General features: G+C 36.3%; 1 non-coding gene across 1 annotated transcript; it reads left to right on the top strand.

Annotated features, from left to right (window-relative positions):
• Positions 1 to 2,890: 2,890 nt before the first annotated feature.
• Positions 2,891 to 2,993, top strand: LOC143675306 (U6 spliceosomal RNA). Its single transcript, XR_013171539.1, has one exon. It is a non-coding gene; the product is annotated as a U6 spliceosomal RNA (small nuclear RNA).
• Positions 2,994 to 10,126: the final 7,133 nt, after the last annotated feature.

Here is a 10,126-nt window from a genome sequence, read left to right as displayed (position 1 = left end):
AGTAATAAAAGTGTTCAAAAATTGATTGTACTGATGAATGCACACCTATATGATGATATGTGAACCACTGATGTATACTTTGGATGATTAGATGGTATGTGAATATATTTCAATAAAATTGCATTTTAAAAACTCATTACTTGGCGGGCCACAGTGGCTCAGCAAGCAGAATGCTTGTCTGCCATTCCTGGTGCCTACCCATGCAAAAAACAAAAAACAAAAAAACAAAACAAAACAAAAAGCTAATTATTAAGACAGATAACCAATGGAAAGAACTTGTACATGCCAATCTACAAGGACTAGGAAATGTTTCCTTTCTCTCTCTATCTCTCTCTCTTTCTCTTTTTCATTCTTTCTTCCTTATTTCACCTCTTGGCATTCAAAGAATTCTATGCCTTATCATTAGCTGGATATATGCATAAAGAACAGATGCCTCTAAAATCTCTACATTTTAGAGATATCACATTAAAACATCAAAATGTCAAGGTTGCAATAAAAGATTATAAAACATACAAAGAAATGGAAATAATGGCCTATGCAAGGGACAAAATAAAACATTAGAAACCGTCAATTAGGAAGATCAGACCTGAGACATAACAAAGGCTTTTTTAAAATGCTCCTAAATATTCTAAATGAACTAAAGGAACACTTAAGCAAGGAACTAAATTAAATCAGGAAAATGACAGATGAACACAAAGAAAACATCAATGGGGAGATGTAAATTATGAAAAAGTGCCAAACAGAACTGAAGACACAGTAATAGAAATTACAAATTCTCTCAAGGGGTTTAACAGCACATTGGAGCTGGCAGAAGAAAGAATCAGAGAACTTAAAGATAAGACAATTGAAAGCAATCAGTCTGAGGAGCAGAAATAAGAAAGAATGAAAATCATTCAGTCTAAGAAGTGGAAAGAAGAAAGAATGAAGAAAAGTGAAAAGTGCCTGTGGAAAGTTTGGGACACCATCAAGAGTATCAATATATGCTTTATAGGAGTCCCAGAGGTGAAGAAATAGAAAGGGGCAGAGAGAATATTCAAAGAAATAATGGTTGAAAGCTTCCCAAATTTTACAAAACACATGAATATGCACACTTAATATGTTCAGTGTCCTCAAAATATGATAAACTGAAATAGTTTATTATTTCATACTAAGACATGTTATAATCAAACTGTCAGTTGCCAAAGATAGAGAATGCTGAAGGCCAGAAGAAAGAAGAAACACATCATGTACAAGGGAACCTGAAGAAAATTAGGTCCTGATTCCTGATCAGAAGCTATGGAGGCAGAAGGCAGTGGGATAACATATTTAATGTGCTAAAAGTAGATAATAGACAACCAAGAATTCTATATTGGACAAAATTGTCTTTCAAAAAAAAAGAAAACATACATAGCTACGTGTGCCAGTTTGAATTTATTATGTGCCCCAGAAAAGCCATGTTTTAATCCTGATCCAATGTTGTGGGAGCAGCTGTTTATTTTAATCCTAATTCAATATTGTAAGGCAGAAGCTTTGATTACATTGTCCCCGGGGAAATGAGATACCCAATTGTGGGTGTGACCTCTTGATTAGATGGAGTAGCTGCCCATTCAGGGTGGGTCTTGATTAGTTTACAGGAGCCTTTTAAAAGAGGAAATATATTGGAAAGGGCTTAGAAACAACAGAAAGTTCAGAGAAGAGCTGGCACAGATGCCAACACTAGGAGAACAGAGACATGAATGTTTGGAGATTATTGGACCCCAGCAGATATTGCCATGAGATGTTAAGCAAGCCAGAAGCTGGAGAGAGCCATGGGAAGCCCAGAGATGAAAGCCAGCCCTGGAGAAGTAAAGCGAGGAACCCCAAAGGAACAGAGGCTGAAAGTAACGGAGCCCAGGAGCAAGGAACCAGCATATGCCAGGCACATGACTACCCAGCTGACAGAGGTGTTCTTGATCCATCAACCTTCCTTAAATTAAGGTATCTTTCCCTAGATGCCTTAGTTTGGACAATTTTATAGGCTTAGAACTATAAACTTGTAATTTATTAAATTCCCTTTTTAGAAGCCATTCCAGTTCTGGTATATCACATGCCAGCAGCTTGCAGACTAGAACACCACAGATAAACAAACACTTAATGAGTTCATTCAGATGACCAGCCCTACCAGGAACACTAAAGGGAGTTATTCAAGTTAAATTAAAAGGACACTAGCCAGTAACCTGAAGCCATAAGAAGAAATAAAAAACATTTGTAAAGTTAACTACACAGAAAAGATAAAATCCTATATTATTGTACTTTTGGTTTGTAAGTGCTCTGCCCCATATGACTTACAAGAAAATGTATAAAATGACATTTTATGTCTATATTAATGGGCATAAAGTATATTATGATGTAATCTGAGACAATAGCAATACAAGGGAGATGGGACAGAGATATACAAATTAGAGGGTTTGTATACTACTTAGACTAGTTGATATAGTTGAACTAGGAAGTTATTTATTTAAGATGGTAATTGTAATTACAAAGGCAACCACTAAGAAAATAATTTTTTAAATATAGAGAAAAGGAAATAAGAAGGGGGAAAAAGGTACACTACAAAAGAAGCTACTAAATGCCTAAAAGGGGGTGAGGGAGGGTCTAATGGAGTAATTAGAAAACAAACAAAAATACAAAACATGCAGAAAACAAACAGCTAAACAGCAGAGTAAAGCCTTTCCTCTCAGTTATTGTTTTAAATGTCAATGGACTAAACTCCCTTATTAAAAGGCAGAGATTGGAATATCGGATGAAAAAGCATGACCCACCTATATGCTGTTTACAAGAAACTCACTTTAGGTACAAAGCCACAAAGAGGTACAAAGTAAAAGGATGGAAAAAGATATTCCATACAAACCTTTATCAAAAGAAAGCTGGAGTGCTTGCTTCAGTGGCACATATAATAAAATTGGAATGATACAAAGATTAGCATGGCTACTATGCAAGGATGACACAAAATTTGTAAAGTGTTTCATATTGTCTCCAATCCATCAAAAATCTTCCTACAAACAAAAGCCTGTCCAGATGTCTTCACAGGAGAATTTTACTCCAAAAAGAACTAGCAACTATCCTGCTCAAAATCTTCCAAAAATTTGATGAAAAAGGAATACTACCTAACTCATTTTATGAAGCTGACAACATTCTAATACCAAAACTGGATAAAGATGCTACTAGAAAGGAAAACTACAGGCCAAACTCCCTAATGAATATAGATGCAAAAATTCTCAATAAAATACTTACAAATTGAATATAGGGATGTTAAAAGAATTATACATCATAACCAAGTGGGGCTTATACCAGGAATGCAAGGGTGGTTCAACACAAGGAAATCAATCAATATAATCCAGCACATTAACAAATCAAAAGAGAAAAATCAAATGATCATCTCATTGATGCTAAAAAAAAAAAGACTTTGACAAAATTCAACATCCTCTTCTGATAAAAATGCTACAAAAGATAGGAATTGAAGGAAATTTCCTCAAGATAATAAAGAGTAAATAAGAAAAACCCATGGCAAGAATCGTACTCAGTGGTGAGAGACAAAAGCCTTTCCCTTAAGATCAGGAATGAGACAAATTTGCCTTTTGTCACCAGTATTATTCAACACTGTACTAGAAGTTCTAGCTAGAGCAATAAGCAGGAAAAAGAAACAAAAGGCACCAAATCAGAAAGGAAGAAGTAAACCTTTCATTATTTATAGATGACATGAGCCTATACTTGGAAAATCCTGAGAAATCTACTACAAAGCTTCTAGAGCTAGTAAACAAATTCAGCAAAGTGGTGGGATATAAGATTAATGTGCAAAAATCAGTAATGATTCTATACACAAGCAATGACCTAACCGAAGAGACAATGAAGGAAAAACTCCATTCGAAAGTGCAATTAGTGCCTACCCACGTTAAAAAAAAAAAAAAAGAGCAATTAAAAGAATCAAGTATTTAGGAATAAACTTAACCAGGGATATATAAGACCTGTACACAGAAAACTATAAAACATTGCTAAAAGAAATCAAAGACATTCCCTGCTCATGGTTAGGAAAATTAAATGTAGTTAAGATGTCAAATCTACCAAATCGATCTACAGATTCAGTGCAACATCAATCAAAATTTCAACAACCTACTTTGAAGACTTGGAAAAGCTAGTTATCAAATTCATTTGGAAGGAAAGAGAACTTGAATAGCCAAAAATATCCCCCCCCCCAAAAAAAAGAATGAAGTGGACTAACACTTCTGGTTTTAAAAGTTATTACAAAGCCACAGTGGTGAAAACAGCATGGTCCTGGCACAGAGATAGAAGTAATGACCAAATGGAATAGACTCAAGCATGCTGAGATAGACCATCAAATATATGATCAATTGATCTTTGACAAGGTCCTCAAATCCATTGAGGTGGGACAGAATAGTCTTTTCAATAAATGGGCATGGGAAAATTAGATATCAATAGCCAAAAGAATGAAAGATGACCCTTACCTTACACCCATACAAAAAATTAACTCAAATTAGATCAAACACCTAAATAAAAGAACCAGTACCACAAAGCTCCTAGAAGAAAATGTAGAGAAACATCTTGTAGACCTAGTAATAGGAGGAAACTTCCTAAACTTTACACCCAAACCACAAGCAACAAAATAAAAAATAGAAAATTGGGAACTCCTCAAAATCAAATGCTGGAGGCAGGACAAGATGGCAGCATAATGAGTGTGGAATTTAGTTCACCCTAAATAGTAAATAGCCAGGAGGTGTATGGAACAACTGTTAGGAGGACATCAGTGACCAGATACACATCGTACACCTGTCTGAAATGGGTGGAAGAGTTAAGATCCCACACAGAAGCGTAAGTCTCCCAAGCCATGGAGGCCAGTGGCCCTCCCCCAGAGGCATGGCAGACTGCTTCTCAAGGGGAAAGGAAACAGACTTTACAAGTAGCAAGGGATTTAGCACAACCAAGCTCCAATGGCAGAATTAATCAAATTTAGACTGCTGAAAAACAGGTCTGAAGTATAGATAAACCTGGAGTAAGCAATTAGGAACTGGGAGTTTTCACCATGGGCGAGAGGGGGTAAGATGGGGGAAAAAAAACATAGTCTTTTTCAATTGGACAACACAAAATACTGGAAAGGGGCTGGGCCCCCAGAAAGAGGACACATAGAGCCATGTACCAACTCCAGCTCTTGATTGGGAAACCTAGGGAGTTAGGGACCAACCCTGTAAAGGCTTTTTTTTCCCCACTTCTTAAAAGCTCATTAGATAGAACTGTGAGCACTCTCACTTCAGCACTGCCCCAGACAAGGGCGCAATTAAGGCATGTCTGAGAGACAAAAAGTAAATAGGTGAATGGGGACAATTCCCTAAAGGGTGGGTGGGACCCAGCTCAAGTGACAGTCCTTCTTCAGGGAATTCAGGCCCCAGGACTGGAAAATAGAAGGAACCTAAACCCCACCCCCCACCCCTACTTCTACCTCTGTCTAAATCACACTACTAGCAGGGATAGGCTGCTGAAATTAAAGGAAGCACATCACTTTATGCTGGTGGGAAGCTATGAGCAGGCAAGTTGCACATGCAGGGCAGAATAAGAAAAGCAGAGTCTAGAGGCTTCAGAAAGTCTGAAACCTCTGGGTCTCACACTCAGGGAAATTTGATACTGATTACTCTCTTTTCCTGAGATGTGGGCCTGCCTAGTTTGGGAAAATCTGAGTCCAGATTGTGGTCAATCATATCTGAGGAGATCTTCCTCAAAAAAAAAAAGGTTCCATATAGACAGGATAGAACCATTGTGCTAGAAAAACAAGAGTTGAAAAATTCTGATCGGTTAAACAGAACCTATGATAGAGGTCTAGAATAAGTTGAACTGATTGCCAAAGAACAGATAGAGAACGAAACCATCCAAAAAGAAACCCTTAGGCAAAAGAGTGAAAATGATCTCCAGAATAAACTATTAAATAAAGTGCCTAGACACCAATAAAAAAATTACGAGTCATCTTAGGAAGATCAAAGATATGGCCCAATCAAAGAAACAAACAAATATTTTAAATGTGATACAGGAATTGAAACAACTAATTCAGGATGTTCAAACAGACATGCAAAACCACATCAAAAATCAAATCAATGACAAAATTATAATAGAATGAAGTTGGAAATCAATAACAGAGGGCTAGAAAAATTCAAAAATACATGGAGGCTAAACAACACACTCTTAAACATCCAGTGGGTCAAGGAAGAAATTACAAGTGAAATCAGTAAATATCTTAAGGCAAATGAAAACGAAATCACAACATATCAAAATTTATGGGTTGAAACAAAGGTGGTGTTGAGAAAGAAATTTATTGCCCTAAATGCCTACATTTAAAAAGAAAGAACAAAAACCAAGGGATTAACTGTTCATCTGCAAGTACTAGAGAAAGAACAGCAAACTAACTCCAAAGAAAACAAAAGGAAAGAAATAACAAAAATTAGAGCAGAAATAAATGAAATTGGGAAAATGAAAACTATAGAGAAAATTTTAAAAAACAAAAGTTGGTTCTTTGAGAAAATCAATAAAAGTGATGGACCCTTAGCTAAGCTGACAAAAAAGAGAGAGAGGATGTAAATAAAATCAGAAATGGAAGATACCCTGCAGAAATAAAAGAGGTAATAAGAGGATATTATGAGCAACTATCTGCTAATAAACTAGACAATGTAGATGAAATGGGGAAGTATGAACAACCAACACTGACTTGAGAAGAAATAGACAATCTCAACAACCAATCACAAGTAAAGAGATTAAATCAGTCATCAAGAAGTTCCCGATAAAGAAAAGTCCAGAACCAGATGGCTTCACATATGAATTCCGCCAAGCATCAAGAAAGAATTAGTACCAATCCTGCTCAAACTCTTCAAAAAAAATTGAAGAGGGAAATCTGCCTAACTCATTTTATGAAGTCAACATCATCCTAATACCAAAGCCAGACAAAGATTCTACAAGAAAAGAAAATTACAGACCCATCTCTTTAATGATATATACAAATATCCTCAACAAAATACTTGTATATCAAGTCCAGCAGCACATTAAAAGAATTATACACCATGACCAGGTGGGATTTATTCCAGGTCTGCAAGACTGGTTCAACACAAGAAAATCAATTAATGTAATACACCATATCAATAAGTCAAAGTGGAAAAACCACATGATCATCTTGATTGATGCAGAAAAGGCATTTGACAAAATTCAACATCCTTTCTTGATGAAAACATTTCAAAGCAAAGGAATAGAAGAGAACTTCCTCAGCATGATAAAGGCAATATATGAAAAACCCACAGCTGACATCATCCTCAATGGGGAAAGGCCAAAATCTTTCCCTCTAATATCAGGAACAATACACGGATGCCCACTGTCACCATTGCTATTCAGCATTGTGCTGGAAGTTCTACCCAGAGAAATTAGACAAGAAATAGAAGGGGGGAAAAAGCATCCAAACTGAAAGTAAGAAGTAAAACTCTCACTGCAGATGATATGATACTACACGTTGAAAATCCCAAAAAATATACAGCAGATTTTCTATTAGAGCTAATAAATGAGTACAGCACCAAAAAAAAAAAAGCAATGTTTCTATATATTAGTAGTGAGCAACTTGAGGAGGAAAACAAGAAAAAAAATTCCATTTACAACAGCAAACAAAGGAATAAAATATTTTGGAATAAATTTAACTAAGGACACAAAAGACCTATACACAGAAAACTACAAGAAATTGCTAAAAGAAATCATGGAAAACCTAAATAAATGGAAGGGCATACCATGTTCATGGATTGGAAAACTAAATATAGTTAAGATATCAGTCATACCCAAACTGATTGATAGATTCAAGGCAATACCAATTAAAATCCCAACAGCTTACTTTGCAGAAATAGAATACTAATAACCAAATGTATTTGGATGGGCAGAACTGAAGAAACTGAAGAAAAAGATCTCACACTACCTGACTTTAAAGCATATTTCAAAGCTACAGTGGTCAAAACAGCATGATACTGGCATAAAAATTGAGTACATTGACCATGGAATCTAACTGAGTGTTCAGAAATAGACCTTCTCTTCTATGGACAATTGATCTTTGATAAGGTCTTCAAGCTAACACAAACACAACAGAGCAGCCTCCTCAATAAATGGATATCCATATCCAAAAGAATGAAAGAGGATCCATATCTCACACCTTATACAAAAATTAACCCAAATGGATCAAAGACCTAAACATTACAGCTAAGACCATAAACATTTTAGTAGAAAAGGTAGGGAAATATCCTATAAATCTTGTGACAAGAGGTGATTCCCTAGACCTTACACCCAAAGTGTGAGCAATGAAAAAAGAGATAAATGGGATCTCCTCCTTATCAGATAAGGGTTTAATATCTGGAATGTATAAAGAAATTCTACAACTCAACAACAAAAAAGACAAACAACCCAATTTAAAAATGGGCAAAAGACATGGAAAAATACTTTTCAGAAGAGGAAATATAAATGTCTAAAAGGAATATGAAAAGATGCTCAACCTTACTGGCTATTAGAGAAATGCAAGTCAAAACAACAATGAGAGAACATCTTACATCCACTAAGAATGGCCATATTAAAAAACAAAACAAAACAAAACAAAAAAACAGAAAGCGTCAATGCTGGAGAGGATGTGGAAAATGAGGCACACTTATCCACTGTTAATGGGAATGTAAAATGGTGTGACCACTCTGGAAGGCAGTTTGGCAATTACTCAGGAAGCTAAGTATAAAATTGCCATATGATCCATCAATCTTATTACTAGATATATATTCAGATGAACTGAAGGCAAGGACACAAATGGACATTTGCACACCGATGTTTATAGCAGCATTATTTATGATTGCCAAGAAATGGAAGCAGCTCAAATGTCCACCAACTGACAAGTGGCTAAACAAACTGTGGTATATACATACAATGGAATATAAAGCAGTTCTAAGACAGAATAAAGTCCTGAAGCATATACAACATGGTTGAACTTTGAGGACATTATGCTGAGTGAAATTAGCCAGAAACAAAAGGAGAAATACTGTATGATCTCACTAATCTGAACTAACATTAATGAGTGAACTTTGAGCATTAAAATTGAGAGCACAGTTTACAGGAGCTAGAAAGAAGGTAGTGATAGGGCATTTCGTGCTGAAGGAGTACAGAATGTGCAACGGGACTGATTGTAAAAATTCAGAAATAGCACAATACTATCACAATACTATCTGAAAGTAGCACAATAGTATAAGTTCACTGGATGAAGCTGAATGTGAGAATGATTGAGGGAGGAGGTCTGGTGTCATGACACCAGAAGGAAAGATAGAGGATAAGGACTGAGACATTATAGCTTAGGGATGCCTAGAGTGGACAACGATGGTGATTAACTGTACAAATATAAGAATATTTTTGCATGAGGGAGAACAAATGAATGTCAACATTGCAAGGTGTTGAAAATGGGATGGTATATAGGAAAAAGTACAACCAATGCAAGCTAAGGTCTGTAGTCAACAGTAACATTGTAATATGCTTCCACTGAATGTAACAAAGACATTATGCCAAAACTAAATGTCAACAAGTGGGGAATATGGTGGAGGAATATGGGATTCTTTGAGGAAGAAAAGAAATTGTTTTCACATAAATTGTGGTGGCAAAGTCACGGTTATAGGATTATACCAGGAACCATTGTTTTTTTACTTATATAGGATTTTATGATGTGCAAATGAAACTGTTTAAAAATGAGCAGAGTGGGCCCATCTCTGGAAGTGAAATCATTTCACTCCCCCCTACATGGGACATTATATGCAGGGATGAAAGTCTCCCTGGCAATGTAGGAGAGGAGTCCCAGGGATGAATCCAGACCTGGCACCATGGGATCAACAATTCCACCCTGATCAAAAAGGGGAAAAGAAGTGTAACTAATAAAATTTCAGTGGCAGGGAGAGTTCAAATAGAGTGGAGAGGCTACTCTGGAGGTTGCTCTTACACAAGTTTCAATTAGACCTTGCTACCTCTCTAACCTGCCAACCCCCAACCAGGACCATTCCAGCTAATCCTAAAGAACACCTAGGGCAATATATAACACTCCACAAGTGTTCCAGCCACTAGAGTA

This window comes from Tamandua tetradactyla, chromosome 2, assembly GCF_023851605.1.
Source record: "Tamandua tetradactyla isolate mTamTet1 chromosome 2, mTamTet1.pri, whole genome shotgun sequence".
NCBI lineage: Eukaryota > Metazoa > Chordata > Mammalia > Pilosa > Myrmecophagidae > Tamandua > Tamandua tetradactyla.
This window is presented reverse-complemented; position numbering and strand designations above follow the sequence as displayed.